Here is a 22,629-nt window from a genome sequence, read left to right on the forward strand (position 1 = left end):
CATTTCCCTTCTTAATTCTCAAGACATGGAGACCAGATTGAAACTTCTCATCCTAAGTGTAAAGCACACTAGTTCTGTCGTTAGTGTTCCTTTAGTTTTTCATTTATACCTGCAGTATTTAAGCCCCCAAAAGATAATGTAATCTAACAAATCAAAATGTAACACAAGGTAATGTAACATAATGTAATGTAAATATAACATAATCTTACATTATGTTAAATATAAATAATGTAATAAACATAACAAAATGTAACATAATTTAATGTAATAAAGCAAAATGTAGCATAACCTAATGTAACATGACGTGATAGAGCACATCTGAATGTAATAAAATGCAATTTAAACATAATATGAAATGTAGCATAATGTCATATAATGAAATAATGTAAAAAATGTTATATAGAGATAAATTAATGAAACATCATGTAATTAAAGATAACATAATGTAACATACCAAAATGTAACAAAAGGTGATGTCATGTAATTTAATTTAATTTAGATATAGCATTATGTAATGTAACAAAATGTTATGTAACAAAGCATAACATTATGTTGTGTTACATGTTATGTAACAGAATGAAATAGCATGATGTAATGTAACATGATGTAAATTATACATAACATTACGCAACATTACATAATATAACATAATGTATAGTTTTATTTTCTAACTAACACAGTCACAATTTTCTAATCACTTTGATTGATTAATCACAGGGGTAAAGAATGCGATTACCAAATGTATGCCAATTAATCACTTTGACACCAAGTAGCTTTGTAATCTCGACTGGAACCATGTAAAAATTCTCTTAATAAATCCCCAAAGATCCTGAAGCAAATTCAACCCAAAATTTCCTGTCAAATTGTTAAAAATCCACAAATAATTCACCCCCAAAACTGTGTGACACATTATGGAAAACAATCATGATATTTCCCCTCAATTCAATGCAAAATTAAAGAAAATTCCCTTATATTTTCTGGAAAACCACAAGGGTATTTTCCCCCTAATTTACAAATAAATTCCGCCAAAATTCCATGATAAATCATAGAAAATTTCCTGACAAATTTCTCCAAACAGCTCAACAAATACCCTTATATGTCCATAAAAATTGCTGAATGAAGTCAATAAAGTTAACCCAAAAAATTACAAATAAAAACATCCCCAAACAGCCAAACAAATTCAGCTGTATTTCCAGGAAAATTCAGGAACCCCGCCTCTCACAAAAAAAAAACAAAAAACAAAACAATTACACAAATTTGAAAAAAGTGTTTACCCAAATTTCAAAGGACTTTTCACCCAAACTTTCCAATGACGTTCACCCAAAAATAAATGACAATTCCTGAAAAATTTTAAGCAAATTACCCCAAGATTTCATGGAAATCACTTAAACTTCAATGGCTTCACTAGCTAGAAATTATTACTCTTACTTTAAAATTTAACTTCGTTGTAGGAGAGCCATGATGTTCTATCATCACATGTACATGCAGTCTGAGAGGGTTAAATGGCTGATTATGTGCAGGAGACGGTGAACCAATAGGAAACTAGGACACTTAATATGTTTCTTAGTTTGTGTTGAAGATTTTCAGCATTTATAATTTATAGCAGTTATAAAAAAAGCAGTCCTCTTAACAACCTCTAACTGAGGTGAGTTTATTGAATCATCAGTTACTGACTGAATCAGAAGCTTTACATCCTGTCTCCACCGTGTGGCGACAAAGAGTTCTGATGTGAGATCAGCTGTTTCCTCCTCTGATCACTGCAGCTCCATCAGAAAGCTCATTCCTCTCCTCAAACCTTCCACTTATGATTCTGCATAAATACTGATACATGCTGACATGTTAGCATTAATATTTAATGATGCATTTCCATTGATTCTATTTTTGCCTTGAGAAATGGAAAAAGTCTGCAGTCTGTGTCAAGCAGAAGAAAGAGACGACATATAGGGATGAAGGAGGCAGGTTCTCCTGCTGCGGCATTCAGAAAATTATTCCAGTAGCACTGCCGGGACTGCTTTTTATCTGTAAACACTACATGACTTTATTTATTTGTGTCTAAACGAGACACAGAGGATGAAGAAACAAGATGTCAAAGGTGATGGTCTGGATGAACTCACTCCTTGTGGTCCCATATGCGGCTAAAAACTGAAGTCTATGGACAGTGCCATTTCTGGAAACATCATTAGACACGTCACAACTTGTGAACTCTGGAAACTTTGAGTTACAATATCATGAATGCCATCAGAGGGGGGCGTTGATATTTGAATATGATTAACACAAACCTATTCGCAGGCCCTAAAAGTGCAGATATTTTGGTGTCTAAACACTGTTCGGTCACTGTTTGGTTCTTGTAGTTACACCTCCTGGGGACAAATAACAACAAGCTAGTTTTATTTTAGTTTTAAACACACAACTCAAGAGGATTTTTTTTTAGTCAATTTGTTAATTTTCTAACCTCCAGTCATGATTTCATCCATGTACAGCAGTGGTTTAAATCCGCAGATGCTCGCAGATTTAACTATATAGCTTTTTCTATCCCCTGCAGATTTAAGTGTTGTATAAAGTCAGTATCAGCACAAAACGATGTGTCATATTTAGCACAGATGAATAAAACATGCTGGTGAAACATTTGAAAACAAGGCAGCTAAATATAGACGGAGAGCGGAGTGTTTGTGCCGAGCAGCAGCAGGATATAAATAAAAGATAAAAACAACTAAAAATACACTGATAGTGCAGACTGAGGAGGATTGTGTTCATTTGTTTCAGACAGAAAAGACACTCACTGGCTCGCTGCTCTGCAGGACGCTGCATGCTTTAGACACAGCTGACACAGTGAGGATACCGCCATTAATTATTTAAAGCTTACAGACGTGGAAAACTGGAGCTTTATCTTTATTTAGTATATGTGTGATTTTGTTATAAAGAAAGTTCACATAGGATATCCATTTCTTTTTGGACTAAATAAAAGCAAGAGGTCAGCTTATGTTCCTCTTTTTTCCAAATCAAAACCAACTGTTTTGCATAACTTTAACAAGCTGCATCAGCATGAACCAGCTGCATACTGTCTGTATAATGGTGCATTTACATATGTGGTACTGGCTTGACTTGGCTTAACTTGACTTGGTTTTAGTACAAGGCACCTCATTCCCTATCCCAGTATACTTTGATAGTACCCTCAGTGTAGGAGGGGTCATTGCACAGCTGCATGAAACTGCCATGAAGTGAAATTCACCGACAGTGGAGGACATGGAGGTGATAGTGTGCCTGGTCTTGGTCTGCAGCTTGTTATTGACCACAAACAGGGATTGGTATCCAATGTGTTCATTCAGATATTGCTTGGTCCTTAATCATGTGTGTGGACACACATCAGTGTGTGCTGAAAACAGTCTCCCATTCCTGACCTGACACTGTGTCCTGAGGTGGTCTGAGATGTCTTCATCTGGACTGGATTGGTTGTGAAAGTAACTAACTACATTTACTCAAGCTACTGTTATTGAGCAGTTTTCTTGGGGTACTTGTACTTTTTGAGTACACTTCCATATCAGTACTTTTACTTCTACTTAAGTAAATGTTAAACAGAGTAGCCGTACTTTTACTCGAGTACTTGATTCTTGTACTTTTCCTACCTCTGTTGACTACACAGAGGCAAATAGCAGGAGAATGATTTCACATCACATCCCAAAACAGCTGTCAGACACAACACAAACAGAAGTGTTGTTTTTGGTGCGAGACACATTTGCACCATGAGTGAAGTTACCCACTGAGTTGCCAGATCTATAGATCATGATTAGCTGTTGATGCTTCTAAAGGATACATAATGACTATTCTTCATCAGTACACGGTGTCTTGCTATTAGGTTGACTGTCAGGTTTGTGCCACAGATATTCAAGTTTTTCTTCAGCTCTGCCAGAGTGTAGTTTAACTAAATGTGGACCAATGTAGAAACCTTTAAAGTGTTAAATTTAACGCTGCATGACTTTATTCAACACTGTCAGTGTTCTTGTTTATTTTACCTGGTTGGAGATCTATTCTCTTGTTGTTATTGCCAGTAAGGAAAAATAAAGAAAAAATGTACTGTACAACTCATCAGTAACTACTCAGCACTTAAAGTAAACTTTGAATTAGATACCTTTGACTTTTACCCGAGTAGATTTGTAGACCAGTAATTTTACTTTTACTTAGGTTAATTTTGTCTAGAGTACTCATGCTTTTGCTTGAGCACAGTAGCTGTGTACTTTTTCCACCTCTGTTTATTTATACCTGGCCAGCCTCAGCCTGATTTATGGGATTTGCAGCTCTTATTAGAGATCTGGATTATGTGTCTCAGCTCAGTTTTTAAGAGCCGGTCTTTCAGCTCCAAAATGGCTCTTTGTTGGATACCAGTTTGCCTTTTTTGTCTTTAAAACAACATTAGAAATAGAAAAAAGTACACTGTTTCTCAAACAGGAGCCAGCTTCTGTCTTTCTCAAAACAGCCAGTTCTTAAGCTGGCTCGTCCATGAACATCATATCACGACTCCTCATCTTGAACTGAGTTGTCATATGAATCAGACCAGGATCCCACTAGATTTATTTACTAAAAAGTACATCAGCATGTCCTTTAAAATCATGTTAATGGCAACATGAGGGAGAAAAGCTGTTAAAGAGGCACTGCTTGCTCTTTTGTTGATTCCTTTGCAACTATGAACTCCTTGAAAATGCCAAAAGCCTCCAAACATTCCCAGATCCATGAACATTCCGTCCTCTGCCTTTGAAGATGATGTCATCCTTTAAAGCCTTTTATGTTTTTTTAAAGGATGACGTCATCTTTAAAAATCTTCAACCACCTTTTACTATTTGGTCTGACAGAGCAGTGAAAAAAAGTTACAAGTTCTAAATAATTTGTTCAAAACAAGTAAACATAAGTAAATTGAGTTCTTGAGCTTCTATAGCACACAGAACTTGTTTATAAAAAGTGTTTGCAACGGTTACAAAAAACTGAGTTAGTTCATATTAGTGTGCTGAGTAAAATTTATGTTGGTTTCTACAGTGTGGCTTCACTGCACAAAGCATGTTCATTCAGAACTAAATACAGAGAAAACAAATCATTTATCCTTGTTATAACAGGACAACAGGTGAAGCTGGGACACTGAACCCTGCAGCAGAGCAAGCTACACTGCCTAGCATTAGTTCTGCTGAGCATGAATGACAGATTTAAAACATTAAGATTAACACTAGCTGTATAAATGAGTGAAGACTGTTTGTATTGTTGATGATCTAACTTTTTGTTTCTTATATTTCTGCTCTGATCTCTCTCCTCTCTTGGATTTATGACTGCTGCTGTCTGGTGCACATCTTCATGTGATCGAATGGTGAGTAACACTGAACTTCGATTTTTTTTTTTTTTTTTTATAGCTGGAGTTGTTGTTGTTGTAGCGCATTGGCGGTGCCAGATCATCCCCCCGGTGCAAAAAGGGAGTTCATTTGTACAGTCATGGTGCATAAAAACACACCTATGAACACACACGCACTATCTGGCAAGTGTCCAGTAAACACGCAACATTTGAAATGTTAAAATATTTTTTGACAAGTGAAGGAAGTGAAGTCATATTTTTAAGCGTATAGATGTTTATATGAATTTACCACAGCTGAAGGGGGCTGGAAAAGCTTGATACTGTTCCTTAAAAAAAGCTTGAATTGAATCATGGAGGAGCCCTGTGTATTAGTGCTGGTGTCCAGCAGGGGACAGGAGAGAGCAGAGCAGGAAAATCTGATGAACAGGTGGTCTGTGAGTCAGGCTGGATTATCATCATCGTCATCATCATCATCATTGTCATTATGAAATGTCAGCACGCTGATCCAGTACATCAGAGAGGAGAGAGAGTGTTTACATTAGCCCGCAGAGCGACATTCACGCCACTGTCCTAAACTCCCTCTGACCTCTAGGCCTCCACGCTGGTCACATGACTACAAACTGTGAATATATCACCATGCTGCTTGTTACCTGTACGTGTGATGAGATGATTTTTTGATGAAGTGTGTTTTGTTTGATTTGATGATTTTAAATCCTGATGCAGAGAAGAAGATTTTTTTTAAGGTGCTCAGACAACAGAATATGTCAACATGGATGGAAAAATCCATGTGATAAATGGGGAAACATGAGGGCACATGCTCAGGCTTACATAAATGATGTTTCAGTGACTTTAAAACCCAAATTCTTAGAATTAAAGTTAGAATTCTGACCTTAATCTCAAAACTGGAAATACTATTTGGATCTAAAATAACATATTCAGTATTCAGATCCTTTACTTAGGCTCACAAAGTTTAACTTAAACTCTAGAAAAAGTTAAAAGTACAAAATGTCAGATTTTTACACTTGTCTACTTCAACTAAAAATGGACTAAACCTATGTTTTTTGTTTAGTTGAATACTCAAATAACCTCAAATATTTCCAGCAATTCTCTGTACCCTGGTAGCACAGACAGCACACAGAAGTGGTCAAGGATGCCCTCATCTGGACTAACTGATTGTGTAGACACAATATGAACTTGCACCGATTAAAGACTGCCCCATCATCTGATGTGACCTGTGGTATTAAGCCAGTGAACAAAAGCAGCTTTATTTATGTATTAATGCTTTCTTTATGCTCTTTATTTGGTAAGCCTGTTGTTTTGCCTTTTTAATAATTTTGAAACAATGATAAAATAGAAATAGAAAACATTTCATGCATAGAGTTCAATCTAACCAGCACCCTACAACATCTGTTGACTAGATAGTATCAGTGTATCCTTTAAATGCATGTTTATGACAACATGAGGGAGAAAAGCTGTTAAAGAAGCACTGCACTGAAAGATCTGACTGTCCCTTGCCTTTGAAGATGATGTCATCCCGAAAAGCCTTATGTTTTCCTTTTTTTTAAAACATCATCTTCAAAGTACGACGTTCCATCCTGTGAAGATGATGTCATCCCGTAAAGCCTTTTGTTTTTTAAAAGGATGACATCATCTTCAAAGGATGGCATTCCATCCCTTGAAGATGATGTCATCTCGTAAAGCCATTTGTTTTTCTTTTTTTTAAAACATCATCTTCAAAGGATGACTTTCCATCCCTTGAAGATGATGTCATCTCGTAAGCCTTTTGTTTTTCTTTTTTTAAAACATCATCTTCAAAGGATGATGTTCCATCCCTTGAAGATGATGTCATGCCGTAAAGCCTTTTGTTTTTTAAAAAGATGACATCATCTTCAAAGGATGACATTCCATCCTTGCCCTTAGCATGCAGGCCTGTCTGGGCTCCCAGTTCTCCATAATATATCAGTGCATCCTTTAAAAACATGTTTATGATAACATGAGGGAGAAAAGCTGTTAAAGAGGCACCACTAGCCTCTTAGCTTGTGGCCTATTGGCCCCCAGTCATTCTTAAAACCGGCAGCTTTACTGCACACAACACATAGAAGAAACAAATGATCCCAGTATGCCTTGGAAGAAGTTTGCAGCACAAACTTGAAAGGCGTCTTCACTTTTAAAAGCTTTCTTTCCTCATAAAAAAAAGAAAAAAGAGAACCATGTTTATGTATCCATTTTTCCTTTAACTATGAGAGTTATGACTTAAAAACAAATCCTTTTCTGTTCATATGGGTAGAAAAAAGAGAACATTTTGGATGTTTGCTATGCATCTCTGTTTGGCAATCTCAGAAATACCGTGGAGTAAACTTAGTGGTGATTTTAAATGTCACTGAATAAAGAATAACAGCGATCTAATGTTGACCTTCCCCGCTCTGATTCCCTCCAATGAAACACCAGCAGCCTGTTAGCATTGTTAGCACCGTTAGCTGTGTGGGGCCGTGGGCTTTTGTTGAGCTGCTCTGAGCTAATTGAGTGGAAGTGAAAGGCAGTAATTAAAGCACATGCTCAGCCGGACACCTCAGATGACAACAGGAGAGAGAGAGAGAAGGAGAAAGGAAGGAAGCCTCTGGAACAAATGGAGAGAAAGTGATTAACATCATAGCCAGGGCGAGAAATCCACCTGCATCCAAGCTGAGAAGGAGACAGGAAATTAAATTTAACATGCAGAAAAAAGATGCTGTAGAAGGCGTGCTCATCATCCCACTGGTGCTGATTTTACAGATTAAACATACAATAATAACAGGTTTCTCTTTTAGTAGGAGGTGAAATCCTACATGTATTATTTCAAATCCTAAATGTTCAATGATGCTGTGAAAGTAAGCGGCCAGTAAAGGAGACAATTAAGTGTCTATAGGAGGAAAATTTATACAACAAAGAACTTAACTGCAATCCAACTTTCTTGATATTGAGAGAGATAGGCCTATCTGTGTCTGGACCCATGGTTAGGTCACAGGTGACTTTTTATAACTTGAGATTGATATTTACAGTTCACATTATTTCCACGAGGAGGACTCTAGCATGTAACACTCACCCTCTCTGCCATAATAAAACACACAAAAAAGGTTCTACCAGCCAACTGGCCTGAACCCCGTAGAGAATCTCCAGGGAAATGTCAAGATGAAGATGAGAGACACCAGACTCAACAATACAGATGAACTGAAGGCTGTAATCAGAGGAACCTGGGCTTCATAACACCCCAGCAGTGCCATGGACTGATTGGCTCCATGCCATGTCATGTTGAGGCAGTGATTTGCGCAAAAGGAGAATTTTTCCATGATATTTGGAATTTTTGAGATGCACCTGTAAAGCACTTTACCCCATTTTGCTCAGCTTAAGGGCTTCCTACAGGGCATTTTATCACATTGTGTTTACTGAGATCATAGGGCACATTTCCAGGACCCCCTTTAGTCCACTGTGGATTCAGGATCCATATAAATACACTGCAGCACTGAAAGAGTCTGTGAAAACAGTGATGTAATGTTGAATGTACTTCAGTCATAATAAGTAGCATGCTGTAATAGTACAGAGTATCTGATTCGTGATGTCAGTCCATCCATCCATTATCACCACTTATCCCATCACAAGGGGCTGTAGAGGATCCCCGCTGTCAGTGGGTGAGAGGTTATACCCTGGACTGCTTGCCAGTCAATCACAGAGCTGACATACAGAAAGACAACCAGCCAGGCACACTTGCTTATAAGTGATGACTGTCTGAGGGCATTTTAGAGTGATCAATTAACCTAACGAGCATGGGGGACGGGGAGCACATGCAAACCCCACACTGAAAGGTCCTGTCTGACCATGCTGGGGCCCAGCATCGTCTAGTGTCAGGACACCACCTCCTTCACCATTTCAACCAACAATTCTTCAAACTTTCAATCATAACTACATGTTTTTAATGGCACATGAGGCAGTTTAGACTTAAGGTGTTACAAATGAAGTGCTGAGAATCAAGCACCACTTTTTGATACATTCTTCTTGTTTAAAAAGAAGCACAAACCGAACCGTGACCTCCGTGAACCACTGCACCCACAGTAAGGAGTGTAATTTGTCAGCTCAGCTTGTGTTATTGTGTTGCTGTAATCTTCATAATCGCCCCTCTGAGCAGGCTTCATTCATACTGGAGAAGCTTTGTCTTAAACTCGTCTGGGTGACTGTTGGGGGAGATGAGGGTGGGATGTTGTGAATGTGTTGGGGGTGTCGGTGTTGGATCGTGGTCCTCCTCTCTGTCTCTCTGGGGAGCCGCTGAGCTCCGTCTCTTCACCTCGGCAGACGGCCGTCTTAGCAGCTGCTCCTCTCAGTGGGGGAGGGGGTGTGACAGAGGAGGAGGAGGAAGGAGCCTGTGATGAGGGCAGAGGGTGAGGGCCCTTTGTGTGTGATGGGGGAAGGAACAGAGACAGTGAACGGTGTGATGACATGAACAGACAAAAACACCAAACAGGCTTAGATATGCCAATTACAACAACGCCGTCTCTATATCTCTGCTGTGCACTCAACATGCTCGTCTGTTTGCTTCTTTGTGCTAATTCCTCTTTTTTGTGAAGATCTATGCTGTGTTATCATTAATGTGAAAGTTTAAGAAACTATAGTTTACATTAAAGGACAGGAAATCAACCTTTCATTACAGTTTTGAGTTTAAATTACATCCCCCTCCACTACCTGTTATTAGATTTCCATGCAGTTACAATGCTTATATGCCAAATATGTCATATGCCACATAGGAAAATAAATGACTGATCAACTACTTTCATCATTTTGTTAATTTTGCTGACTAAAATAATGAAGGAAAGACCCCAACATCCCCAGCTTCATGAACATTCCATCCTCAGTCTTTGAAGATGATGTCATCCTTTAAAGCTTTGACAGTTGACGTCATCTTCAAATGATGATATTTCATCCTTGCCCTTAGAATGCAGGCCAGTCCATGCCCCCAGTTCTCTAAATAGTATATTGAGGTGTCCTTTAAAAGCAAATTTATGACACCATTTGGGAGAAAAGCTGTTAAAGAGGCACCACTAACCTCTTAGCTTGCGGTTATTTCCCCCTCATTCATTCTTATCAGAGTCAGATTCACCGTGCACAGCATGTAGGGATACCAAGCCACAAGCAGCGCCTCTTTAACAGCTTTATTTCCTAACAACCCTGCTAAATAAATATAATCCAGATTTTTTTTCTCCCTCAGAATTCTGACGTTAGTCTTTCTATTAAAAAAAAAAAAAAAAATCAATGCTTCTAATCCTGTTCTGTATTGAACATAGATGTGAATGTAAAATTATTAGGATATCAGAAAAAAAGTGATTTATTTAGAATCAGGATGCTGTTTTTGTCACTGCACAGCTTTGTAACACATTAAGGTGCTTCTCTGAAGTTTTGTTTGCTGAATGTATTAAAAAAAGTCTCATTCAGCACTTAAACGTGTCGGTATTGTGAGATTAAATATAGTTAGAATATAAATAATCAGTAATGTGCTGGCTTTGAATGAATATTTAAAGGCTATTCTTATCACTAATGAAAAATATTTCACAGATAAGCACTGAACAATCAATCTAAAGTCACTGAAGGCTCTGGTGGTGGTTGGTTTTTTTGTAACTGTAGCTCTACCCTCTGACTGCTGATCATTGTATAAATGATTTTATTTTTTTCATTGTTCAGAGCTCCAGAATAATCACAGAGCGTGTTCGACATGTTCACAGTACCAGGCCGTCGCTGTTATGTAACAGAACACATGTGGGATTTAAACCCTCCACAGGGCTGTCTTTAAGTAAGACTGAAACTCACAGCTGTCTCCACTAATAATGAGATCTGATCCAACCCCTCTCCTCTCCTGTTTCTGATCACTGTACAATCAATAAATGTATTGATCTGTTATGGAGCTGGATGCTTGGTTACTGATGCTGTAGCTCTTCTCTGAACAGACGCTCTCTCTGCTCTGATAGGTCCAAGCTGCAGCCTCCGTGCTCCTATTGGCTGATTCCACATGCTTATTACATACAGAGCTCCTCCCTGCTGTACCAAACAGAGGGAGCTAATGGGTGTGCGAGCCCAGAGTGCAGTCTTACAGGCTCAATGTGCAGTTTTAGAAACTTTTCTACTTTAGATAAAACACATGTAAACCTGAGGTTTCAATTTTAGATTGAAGGCTTGTAGAGAGGAGTAAAAAATCATGCTTAATATCAGAAAAGCAGAGAAGGGATGAAAATATGATAAAATCTAAGTGGCCGCATGAAGGATGTTTTATTTGTTTTTCATGAATGTGAAAACATGTTTTAAAATGTTAAATGTATCCATGATATAACGTTTTCCTGTGAAAAAAAATGTATTCTTTTATTTCACCTGTACAAGATCCAAACTTTAAATTAGAAATCTTTACGTAATATTCCTTTAACATTGAAATTAAGACAAGGTCATTAAAAGATCCTTTTTAAACAACAAAAACAAAGGTTATATTGATCCGAGACTGATCCTTGATAATCTCTACACACCTAACATTTTTATGTTTTGAAGACTGGTTTTGAATTTTTCAGACTTTTTAGTGATCAGTCTAACTCTGTTAAAGCAACAATATGAAACTTTTTCACCTTAAGATAATTGTTTTGAAGTCAATCTAATGGTTCAAAGACTTCCAACGTGGAAAATGGCATTTCTCCAGCTTCCACAGAACACCCTGGTCTCCTGCTTTCAGCACAGTGTAACTCAACTCACTAAATAACATCGTAACTTTACATTTTTTTTTCAACAATTGAAAGGTTTCTGACTTGTGATTTAATAAAAACAAATACACTGTAGCAAACCTAACAAACGTTTTCAAGCTGAGTGCAGCTCTGCAGAAGTCTCTACAGCTTAATGGCACTAGTTCACATACCAGCCTTCATCTGAAAGAAGCCAGATTGCCTGTCTCAGTTTGATACAGTGCAAAGCACTTAAACAACAGGCTGAAGATGCTAGCAGAATAATATTGTACAAAATCCTGTACCATTACAGTCAACATGGTGCTAGGGTTTCCCATCTCTTTCCTGGCTTTACTGCCTTCTGGTTGTCAACAAATGCACTTTGCCTATGGGGAGGAAACAGTGCAGTTACACTTCAGTAGCTGCCAAAAAGCATGAAACCAAATTTCCTCATATCTTACAACCATAATCAGAAACGTGTCTGTCTTGATTTGCACGCCACACCGTTGCTCCAATTGTCTTGATACCATAATTGATACCATAAATATGTTAAGATTTTCTAGAACACCAGAAAATGTTGCACTAAGTCATTTTCCGGGGACTTCTGCTGAGTTCCATTTACCTCGAAGTTGGATCTCGGAAACTTGTTCTTGATCTTTAAGGAAATAAGGGAACAGTAAAAAGGTAAATAAATGATTGATGACTTTTGACTTGTCCACTGAGCTGTCTGTGAGTTTTTAAAAGATATTTGAACCATCAAGATGCAACGGTGGACTGATTAACTGCGATTAATCTGATCAATCTTTAGAGGTCTCGTAAACATTTAAAGTAAAAATAATCAAACCTGTTAAAAGATGGCTTTGTTACTCGATGACAGGAGCTCTAATTGACTGCTGCGTCAGTGGATCTTGTGTTTCCTGCCCTTTTCTAAGCTCTTTCTTTAGACTTCTCTGTCTTTCTCCTGCCTTCTTTCCCATTCTCTCTCACGTGTAATCCTGGCATCAGGAGTAGTTGTTTTGTTGTGGCAGAGAGTGGCTCTGGGACGCAGGAGCACACTGTTGAGCCTCCTAGAGGTGTCATGGGACTGACTTTACAACCCTGGTGATATCGTGGCTCTTGTAGTCCAGCAGTTGACTTGTGGGGGCAGAAATAGGGCACAATAAGGTTAAGGGGTCCCTTCATTGAGTGCTTACCATTTCATCAGGGTACCAGTATCCTATGTTGTCATTTTCTCAGCACTTTTGTAAAAGTGTCACTCATTTGTTTTACTTAGGTGCATTAAAGGCAAATTATTTACTGGATTACTTAAAGGAATTTTATCCTCAAAATTGCAAACAACCTTTGGAGAATTGACCTCTTACCAATGCACACCTTTACAGATTTTAAATCAACAGTTGTTCATATTTTTTGTCTGTAGGGACTCAGTTTTGACATGTATTTGCTGGTTGGCTGATTTTATATCTCTTAATGCATTTCTGCAAGGCTATTTCTTGTTTGTTGCTGCATGTCTCGGCCAGGACGCTCAGAAAAGGTGGTGGTTATATATCTGCAAAAGTTTCAAATTGATGAAGAGCGGTGGGTAATAAGAAAAGTTGGAATATTTTCTGTGGTAAAAACATGATAAGAAAAGGCTGACTATGAGGCTTAATGACCTTGACCTCCAAAATGTAGTTAACATTTGTGCAAATTATAAAGAATATTCTCCAAAGGGCTCTTGAAGTCCCTGTAAAGTAAAATCAAAACTTTGTGTCTTAACACACTAGATATGTTGAAATAAGTTTTCTGTAAAACACTGAGATCTATGTTTGACTGATTTTTTAATTTGGACTGTAGAAAGTTGTTCACCCCTGTCCTGGCTTGGCACTAGCCTATATAAAATCACAGTAGTGTTTTGTTAGTTTAAGTAACTGCCTTCATTGAAAGTAAACAGCCAGTTACATGCTATGGCCCTGTCCACACGGAGAAGAATTCAGGAGTATACACAAAAGAATTTTTGTCAGATTGGCGACATTTGTTACATTCAGAAGCAAAAGATGGGCATGAGCCCTGTAACCTTTGGCCTTCAACGTCCATTCACTTCATCCATGGGCTAGAGTGAACATTTGTGCAAAGTTTGATAAAAATCTGTCAACAATTTCTTGAGATATGTTGTTCACAAGACGAACATGCAGCCCAAAAAATGAAAACTCCTGCCAAGCGAAGGCACAAAAATAAAACTGAAGCCCCCGAAAAGCCGATCCTTCCTCCTCTCCTCTCCTGGTCCGTCTCCAGCTGAGGAATCCTTCTCCAGCTGGGTGTAACTGAGGACAGAGCCTGCTCAGTGCTGCCCGCCGTATGCCTGTCAGACAACGCCGAGGGTACAGCGCTCATTGTGCTCCTGTACCTAAACAGACACATTGTTAAAGCGCTGCTGCTTTTTCCTCTGCTCTCTGATGATCCCTGAGCTGGATTTTTGAAGGATCTGTTTCTGTTCTGCTGGATGATCTGAAGGCTGCGGTGAGTCCATCTTTACATCTTTAAATTAATCGGCCGACTCGGTTTGTTGACAACATTATTTCACATTCAGCGCCATTTGCAGACAGGTACACCTACCGCCCCTTTTATTGTTCCCACCGTGTAACGCGAGGCTTTTATTATGAAAAAACCCGGGCATGGAAAACCTGGCTGCATAAAATCGACTTAATTACGTATTATTTAATTTAGTAGGCTGTAATATCTGATAATAAAACGATGCTGTGAAGATGAACGGAATCAGTGATTGATGTAAACAGCGACGCTCCTCAGATCCACAATGAACCAGATCAAACCTGCAGATCGATCTACAGCTCTTAATGATTTTATTTGGTTTTATTTTCATTATTTCCATCTCCATCATTTCACCGTGCTGCCTGCTATCATCCCTATTTTGTAATGTAGATCTACAGTCATAGATGGAGCATCAGCAGCAGCTTATAGAATCATCATGGAGACTGTTGACAGGAAAATCAGCCTCAATACATCCACATACAGACCATGCATCCACCTTTAGGTCATAGTATTGACTGAATGTTGTCCTATAGTGAATATTAATCCATTTTAAATTTGTGATTCATACCATAATGTGAGGAATTATGTCTTCAAATGCTCTGTTAAATGTCTATAAATAGAAACACCCTCCCTAGCATGTTACAAACTACTAAAACATAACCAGACCTACATTTTTATCCATTATAAGGGCTTTTTAAGTTGTTGTTCAGGTCAGAAAAATCCAAAAATTAAAGTACAGGCTAGGGCTGGGAAACATAACCTGTTTTTAAGTGTTATTCATCAGTACATCCAGAAAAAATGATTGTGGACTTGTATCAGGAGAAAGATAAAATGGACTGAATATCTATATAAATAATCTTAATAGCAGTGAAAACTAGTGAAAAAGCTCAGTTAGCCTAGCTAAACACCTTAATGCCTTGTTACCAACCTGGTGTCTGTTAAAATAGGATTTGGATACTAATGGAGAGGGGGCTTAGAGGAAAAAGGTTTGGAACCACTGCCATTAATGTGTGTTTTTGAAAATGACAATGCCTTCATCTTCAGGGGATTATTTCCTTTGTAGACATCACATGAGGGCAAAACACTTTTTTTTTTTTTTTAAGTAAAGTGTAAAGTGAAATTCAAACTTTGTTCTTAACACACTAGATATGTTTGAATAAGGTTTCTGTCAACATGTGAGAACACTGAGATGTACTTGGAGATAATTTTTGATTTAAACCGTAAGAATGTTTTCACCTCTTTCCTGGTTTGGTTTTATTTGAACAGGACAAATAATCTCAGCCCATCACATCTCTAGTCTTAACGAGGAATTACCTCGCCCCACTAACGCGACGACGTTATAAAATCACAGAGCAGTTCATCTCAGTACAGGCTGTTGTTAGCTGATGTTAGCTGTGTTTTTGTTCATTGTGATCTAATTGTACCACCTGGTAATGATTTTGCAGCTTAATTTCACAAACAAACTGAGATGTCTTTAATGACCGAAATTTAGCCTGGTGGTTAATAACATACTGGCCTGTCTACAACAAACCTAAAATGATAATTTTTTAAAGATAAGTTTAAAGGACTTTAAGAGGTCACCATGTCAGACTGTGCATCAGAAATCTTGTCCCGTCCTGACCGGCAGACCTGCAATGCTAAGAGTGTGATCCTGAAGAGGGCTGGGCAATTAATGTACATTTATGTTAAATCACAATATATCCTTTTTTAATTTACAAATTGCAGATAATGCAGTACTTCTTTTACCTGATATGTGTCAAAATACCAGTTTAATACCATTTTAGCAGGAGAGGTGTTATTGTCTACACACCATGCTAACAATCAAGAGTCATTTTTTTAGAATAGTTTACAATAATTCGGGATCCTATGGCAAGCGGTTTTAACATTTTAAAGCTAAGTTTGACTATCCAGAATTAACATTGTAGATATCTGTAATTCAATTTTACCTAGTCAAAAAGAACATTTCAGATATTCACAAATACATTCTGCCTATCCACAACTGTCGTTACAGATATCTACGTCATTTTGACTAGGTGAAATGATGTCACTTTTGCCATACATGTGTATGGGGTTTCTCATTACAGATATTCGCAAATGAATTGTAGATATCTGTAATTCCAATTCAAGATATCTCTAATTACATTTTGACTAGGCAGAATTAGAATTACAGATATCTTTAATTCACCGCAATTCTGTACAATTCAAGATATCTACGTGTCCCTTTTTGGATATCTTAGTTCTGACTTGGCAAAATTAAATTGTAGATATCTGTAAATGGAATTATGACTGGTCAAAATGGAATTGTAGATATCTTGAATTGGAATTACAGACATCTACAATTCATTTGCAGATATCTGTAATTCACATTGTGGATATCCGGCATGATGTTGTAGATATCTGTAATGGGAAACCCCGTACACATGAATGGCAAAAGTGACGAAATTTTGCCTAGTCAAAATGATGTTGTAGATATCTGAAATGACAATTGTGGATAAGCAGAATGTATTTGCGGATATCTGAAATGTTCTTTTTGACTAGGCAAAATTGAATTACAGATATCTTGAATTAAAATTCTGACTATTCAAAATGTAATTATGAGTAGCCAGAAAGACGTTGTTGATATCTACAGTGTTAATTCCGGATAGTCAAACTTAACTTTTAAATGTTAAAACCGCTTGCCATAGGATTCACGACATTGGATTTTTGCTGATATCCGATATGCCAATATTTCCAGATTCCTTTTGGCTGATACAGATATAGATAATGACATTTAAATATATTTTTCAGACCTAAAACTTCAGTCCTTTGAACACACTTTGAGGTTTGAGGATGAACAAAGAAACAAACCTAAGTCGAATGAGGATAAATACAGAAAAAGACATAGGTCTGTTGGTCCAGCCTAAAAGTCCTCTGATTTATTAATATACGGCCAAAATTTACGGTCAATAAATGCCGATATTCATGGCCAAAATATTGGATGTAAATATCAGCAGAAACTTTGATATCTTCCGATATGGATGTCAGGTCAATATTATTGTGCATCCCAAACAAAAATCTTATTTATTTGACATTTTTTTCTTAATCAAAATGAGAATGACAAAATCATCATTCCTTTCAATGCAAAAATTCATATCAAATTTGCAGTATGTGTCAAGAAACCACAGTTATTTATTTTTTCAAAATTGTTTAGCGCTAGGTCAATCTATCTGATATTGTGTTGGTTATACAATAGAATAATTTACTTCTTTTGTTTGTTGAAAAAAACATAACATGAGGAAGATATTGCATATTAAATCACAATGTTGGGTGGAAAAAAATCTCAATTAGATTTTTTGCCCAAATTGTTCAGCCTTTATCCCGACCAATCATTATATGCTATTATATGCTGACGATGCTGTCTTTGTTTCTGTGTGAGTAGGTTCAACCCATTTGTAACCTTTGCACCTTGTAGTCCAGGGTCCTCAGGTAGCTGCCTACCTTAGGAAAGTCCAACTCTGTTTATGACCATCCCACAGCTTAAACTACTTCTTCAGGCCTAATATAGATGCAGATTATTGTACTATAATATACCACATCTAACCATCCACTAAAGTTATAGCCTAACTTTATTTCTTTACCACTTGAATCTTGTAAATTTACAACTTAAATCTCAGAAGTTAAAACTTTTTTCTCATAAACTGATGACATAGATCGTCACATCTTTTGAATTTACCTCACAACCTTTTTCTTCTCTGTGGTCCTAATAAGCTATAGTTTGTAGAGACATCTGGCAGCAGACCACAATGGTGGCGCATTTTTGGCCTATCTGTTGCAGACCTCTACAATGGGGTGACCTCGACCATGGGGTGGGAAGTGATGTACTAACCCTTGTTGGCTTTTTCCTTAGTTTGTGGTGTGTTATTTTTAATTTCATTCCCCTCATCTGAACTCTAACATTTAGGGTTCACAGAGGACTTCTAGTCTGAGATGGTAAAGCTTCTTTTGTTGTTACCTGTTGCCATGGTGAATCGTTGTATCAGGGCTCCATTGATGATGGCTTTTAATCGCCATGTTGCCCACGCTGAACTCTGAGTTAACCTACTCAGAAATGATGTACTTAACTAAAATTTGCTGTTCTGAAACAGACAACTCAGAGTTTCTCATCTTAGGGTAGATCAACTCAGAGCACAAGGTTAGACTCTGAGTTTGTTGAACCCTAGCTCTAACATTTAGGGTTCACAGAGGACTTCTAGTCTGAGATGGTAAAGCTTCTTTTGTTGTTACCTGTTGCCATGGTGAATCGTTGTATCAGGGCTCCATTGATGATGGCTTTTAATCGCCATGTTGCCCACGCTGAACTCTGAGTTAACCTACTCAGAAATGATGTACTTAACTTAAATTTGCTGTTCTGAAACAGACAACTCAGAGTTTCTCATCTTAGGGTAGATCAACTCAGAGCACAAGGTTAGACTCTGAGTTTGTTGAACCCTAGCTCCTGCCGTAACAGAGCATTCGCTGCTTTAAAGTCAGGAACACATTAACAGTCTGATATTTGACCACTCCACTCCTCTAGTTTCAGGGTTAGGGACACTCCTCTCCCAAAAGAGTTCCTCTTCATTACTCCTTTGTCAATTGGGGATAAAAATCATGTGGTGAATAATGGCCGTTTTATCTATTTGATGCACAAAACACAAAGCAATAGAGTTTAATCACATTACTATTGTTGTTTTCCAATCTACCACCATTCAGGTAGGGCTTGTTTTCTATCAAACAAGGTTGGGTCACTCTGGAGAGGAGGAAGTGACGTTTCATTGTTTCTATCAATAGATCCATGAGGAAGCGGGTCAAGGAGTGTCAATCATAGCTACAGAAGAATTGCTCTGGAAAAAAACACACACACAAAGAAGAAATGTCCCTTTGTATCGAGAAGAGGAGACTATGTACTGGATATCCTTTAGATAGACCTGTATCTGCAAATTTGAGAGCACAGAGAGAAATTAGCCCATTTGGCTCAGATAAATACCATTATGCAGGATTAGGATGACCTTATTTCAACCCTCCAAATATGGAAATTTTAATTTAATTGCAAACCCATATATATATATATACATATATATATATATATATATATATATATATATATATATATATATATATATATATATATATATAAGCTCACGGTATAATGTGATGTTTCATCAGAGAACGCCTCTGAAAATGCCTCAGCAGATTAGAAAAACATCTCCAAGATTAACTTTTACAACTGTTTTGAAGAAAAATGGAACTTGATAACACAAGGTTAAGAACAGTAAGGTTGATTGACACATGAAGGAACAAATCAGGTGTGAGCTTTGACATGCATACGTTAGTGATGTTTTTCTACATCAACAGTTTGGACGACAACATTGTCTGACATGTATATAGACAAATACAGAGAAAGTGTTACAGGCATGGATCATTGTCTGGTGTTTCCACTGCATGAACGTAGGATGGGTCAGGTCAGGTATGGGAGCATATGCCAGTATGGCACTTCGCCACGCCAACCTTGCTGTATTGCTTTGTCTGATGGCCACTGTCCAGTCTTGCTACAGGCCAATGCCCCATCTCTCCATGCATTATCTCAGTTGACCCCTCCACTACACACGCTGCCGCCCTGATGTCTGGTCCAATAGGCCAAGGAAAGAGGGCCAGCTGACCTTTCATAGCTGGAGTCCAGCAGGCGGCACCTCTGGCCATCAGTCAGCATTCAGCCTACCTGATCGGCGTTTGCTGTGCTAGGATGTCCTCCTGATCTGGCAATGGAGGTCCGAAGGGCTTTGCCCTGCTGCCTTTCACAGTTTGTCTAATGGCTGCAGCGTCAGGAGTAGGAGGGAACGGGGTTGGCTGTCACACTTTTTACTCTAGTGTGAATTGCTTATCATCAAAACATCTTTCAGTAGTCATTCCTACATTAAATTGGCGCTTAAGCTGAAATGTGTATCCTTCTTATTTTCCATCTTGCACCTGAAAGTACTGCCCCTCATCACTGATTGGTCCTGTCCCTATCTAACCGGGCCCAAACGGTTCAGACAGGAGCTTTACAAGATGGATACGCCAGTGAGAAACCAGGAAACAGGGTTTAAAAAGTCAGTGGAAAATGGCTTAAAATGGCAAAAACGGCTGTAAATGTGGTCAAATAGGAATAAAAAGTGGTTAGAAAATTGGTTAAAATTTTTAACTTTTAACCAAACATGGGTTAAAAGTGGCAAAGAATTAGCAGAAAGTGGCAAAAAGGGTCATAAGATGCAAAAACAGGCAGAAAAATTGCTGAAACTGGTTTAAATAGGGACAAAAAAGGGTTAAAAAGTGGCAAAAATGGGCAGAAAAGGAAATGAATGGGATTTTAGGGGTAGCAGAAATGGGGGTTTAAAATGGTAAACAGAGGCAAAAAGGCTTTGAAGTGCAAAAAACTGATGAAGGGTGGCAAACATTAGTGACAAAATGGACGGGAAAAAGAGGTCTAAAGGCTAAAAAGTGACACAGAAATAGTATCAACATCAGAAACCAATAATAGCTTGACACACTTTTCAGCTCCAAAGTGAGGTTATTGTTGGGATGTTAGTACCAGCACACATGCATTAATATCAATAAATCATAAAAGGAAAGAGCTCATTCTCTGGATTTTTCAGGGGCCCATCAAATCTGTGGGCAGGCCTGGGAGAGAGCAGCAGTGGTTGATGTGGTAGAGGGACAGAGTGAAGCTAGTTACACACAAATCAATGATACAGTAAGAAAAGACATAATTTTCTGATCGTTTCACAATCAATAAGGAAGAGACCAAATGCTAAGGTAAAGTAGCATGTTGTTTACATACTCTATCAGGGTTTTACAGTTCCCACATGAACTCATGTGTTGGGGTGTGATCTGTTGATCTCTGGTCTCTGCTGCGCTGTGATTCAGAAACAGATCAAGCAAGTGAAGGTGGCGCTATCAGTCAGTTTCAAACTGTTGCATGCACTTACTGCAACAGGTGAATGTTTATTTCAGGACAATCACTTCTTAATTATTTGTTTTTATATCTAATGCTGGTAGTTAGTAGATTAAATACAAAAATAAACCAAACTGAGTTGGTATATGCTCAGTGACTCTAATGTGCAGATTCAGAATTCAAAACTAAATCAAACATTACAAAATTAACCAGTTCTAGTGTCCAGGAGGTCTTTTTTTGTTGCTGTGGTATCAAACAGGAATCAATATTGTCTGTTTTTCTCTAGTATCATATCAAACTTAACAATTCTGGTATCCTGACAGCTCTACAAAACAATAAAACAAGTGTTTTATTGAATATGTATTGAATTTGTTATTATGAATTAAACTTTATATAGAAAGACTAAATAAAAATGTTTATGTGGCTGATGTGTGAGTTTATTGGCTCTAATAACAGCAGTCTTTAGGTCAAATGGTGTATTGATCTGATTGATTTGTGGTTACCCACCATCCCTCTGCAGCTGCTTTATGACCTGATAGGGCTCCGCCCCCTTTTGCACAGAGGGGATGTAAAGGATTACACCATTTTCCCACAGCAGACATGTTTCTGTGGAGTCATGCAGTGGTTTGGGAGGTCAGCTGCTGTTATTAGGGCTGTTTTGTTATGGCTGATTTTCTGTGATTGATGTTAGTTTTTAAACATGATTACTGACTGATTTTCCAACATCTGCTTCACATAAATTCATCAAACTCAAGCACACTTTAACCACGCTGAACACTTTGAAAAATAAGAACTAAGTGTTAATAGATATGTAACAAATGAATATGTGAAATAATCCAGGATGCACAGATGCATCCCAGAGAGCTCTCAAAAATCTTCTTCAAAAACAGCACCACTCCAAATGTAAATAAGATTGTTTCTGATGAACCCAGCCCTGTAACCTGATTGGCTGGGACTCGGCCCAGTGGGAAAGTAATGTGCACTGTGTAGACATTTATCTCCTGGAGCTACCAGACACGTACATTAGGATGCTGTTTGTGGATTTTAGCTCTGCCTTCAATACAGTGGTCCCCCATGATCTGATTGAAAGGCTCACCACCTTGGGCCTA

General features: G+C 38.0%; 1 protein-coding gene across 1 annotated transcript in view; it reads left to right on the forward strand.

Moving 5' to 3' along the window:
- The first annotated feature begins 14,461 nt into the window (after window positions 1-14,461).
- The window catches only part of epb41a (erythrocyte membrane protein band 4.1a), an 84,484-nt gene continuing 76,316 nt past the window's right edge, over window positions 14,462-22,629 (forward strand). Inside the window, exon 1 of the mRNA XM_041809083.1 lies at window positions 14,462-14,544. The gene's annotated coding sequence lies outside the window, so the exon portion shown is untranslated. The remainder of the gene's footprint in view (window positions 14,545-22,629) is intronic.

Source organism: Cheilinus undulatus, linkage group 16 (genome assembly GCF_018320785.1).
Source record: "Cheilinus undulatus linkage group 16, ASM1832078v1, whole genome shotgun sequence".
Classification (NCBI taxonomy): domain Eukaryota; kingdom Metazoa; phylum Chordata; class Actinopteri; order Labriformes; family Labridae; genus Cheilinus; species Cheilinus undulatus.